This window comes from Anneissia japonica, unplaced genomic scaffold, assembly GCF_011630105.1.
Source record: "Anneissia japonica isolate Jap-2015-1 unplaced genomic scaffold, ASM1163010v1 scaffold284923_len121384_cov96, whole genome shotgun sequence".
In the NCBI taxonomy this organism is placed as follows: Eukaryota; Metazoa; Echinodermata; class Crinoidea; order Comatulida; family Comatulidae; genus Anneissia; species Anneissia japonica.
Window position 1 is genome coordinate 15,779 of NW_022753249.1, and position 2,095 is coordinate 17,873.

Genomic DNA, 2,095 nt, shown 5'->3' on the forward strand with positions numbered 1-2,095 from the left:
TATCCCGATCCGCCGTCTTCGACGTCCGAACGCGTATCTACCGCAACGGCGTTCGGAGTTCTGTTGAGCGTGCTATTAGTCTGTTCTACGTTAAAAATTTACGATTAGAATAAGTTTTATTTTATCTAGTATTTCATTAAACGAAAAGAAGAATATCGTATATTTGTTTGCTGAGCGTGTGTATTTTATTTACGTTGTCGTAACTAGTCGACGGCCATTGTCGGGCGATCCAAACGATGAAGACCGTCCTAGTATTGGCGGTTCTGACAACGATCCTTTGTTTCGGCGAAGGCTCTGTCCTCCAGATAGACAGGAACTTCCTGGTCGCCAGAACCTTCTCGACGTTCGAGCTGAGATGCTACCACGGCAAGAAAAAGGCCTTGGACGTCCGTTGGCAGTTGCCGAATAAGAGAGTGGATTTCGCGACTGTTCACGTCACCGAAGACCTGACGACCAGCATGCTGAAGGTGGTCGGAGTCGACCTTGACGCTTCCGGAATATACTCGTGCTATTCCAACGATTACTTTTCCGCTTCCAGAACATGGAAGACGAGTCACCGGAACGTTCGTGTTGTGGATGCGGATTCGTTCGTGATCGATCCGACGACGACCGCTTTATCCGAGGGATCCCGAAACTTCCGAGCATCGTGGGTGATCAACGAAGCGTGGTAAGGCAAGACGCCCGGTTTCTGGTATAGGGTGTTCTTCGGCGTAAAGGGCCCTCTCCCGAAGGAGATTCCCGCAACGATGGTACTTTGTGCGTCGAATAATATGGCGGTCGTTGCGTTGTACAGCGATCATGGAATAGAAGCGGACCGAGAAAAATGCAATTTTTCGGAAAAGTCGATCTGTTGCATTCTGCCGGACGATCCGTATCGTAGGTGGAGCAATGCGAAAGGTGTCATCATCGCAACGGACGCGCGCTCCGTCGCGGAGGGCGGTTCGTTAAATTTGGTGTGCTACTTTTTCCAACCCGTAATCATTACTTGGATTATGCCCAACTCGGCTCGAGAGGAAAAAACGTTGGCCGAAGAGTGCGGGTTGATTCATTCTCTTCGTTTGCGAAACGTAACCGCGCGCGACGAAGGTCTCTACGCTTGTTCCGGTTCTAACGGCGTGGTGAGCAACTCGGTGAAAGTTCTCGTCGGCAAAGAAGCGAGACTGTCGACGTCCGTGGACCTGTTCTGTGAAAGGACGACCGCGGTAGATTCTAAGGCGCAGCAGATGGAGAAAGTTTCCTTTTTTCCCGAGGTGCAGATACCGAAAGTCAGGGGAATGATAATCCTGAGATGTACGACGATGCGGTCGACCTTCTCGGTGTCTTGGACGAAAAACGGCAAGGACGTGGGCGACGACAGGAGTCATCGTCAAGTATGCAATGACGGTCACGAACACATGCTGATCATCGTCAACGTCAAGTTGCGGGATGCAGGATTGTACGGTTGCTCGTACGGGCAGAACACGGCGAACGTTTGGGTGGAAATCGCGAAAGCCGACGCACCTCCCCTTCTTGTCGAATATCACGCGAACGTGTGTAAGGACAGCGTGTTCAGCATACCCGACCCCGCCGTCCAGGTGAGAAGAAACGGCTCTCTCGCCTGCTACTACTTCGACAGAAAGACCGATAACTTCGGTCGCCCCGACACCTGTTACGAGGGAGCGCTAACCTTCCTGTCAGAAGGAGCGACCGAAAATTGCTACGACTTACCTTCTCCGAAAAACTCGGATCTTCCGAGGAGCCATCCGTGCAACGCGTTGAAAACAGAACTAGACGTCGTGATCGAGAAAAACTTACTGCACGTGTGAGACACGGCAACGTTAAACTTTTACGGATATAAATTCAGGAATCGGAGATTCAACGTCCGCGCGGAGGGCGTCTTGTCGAGCCACGATCACGAGGAGCACAGAGAAGACAGCATTCCTGTACCCGAGGGTTCGGTGTTGACTACGATTTGCGCTCGCGGGAGGATGACGGTCGTCGAAATCGACACTGAATTCTTGAGGCAAGACCGACACCACATAATTAAGCTGACGGTCGATTTTTTCGCTTTCAACTATACGAAAAGAGGGGAGGTCTTCGTAACCGGCCAATCAAC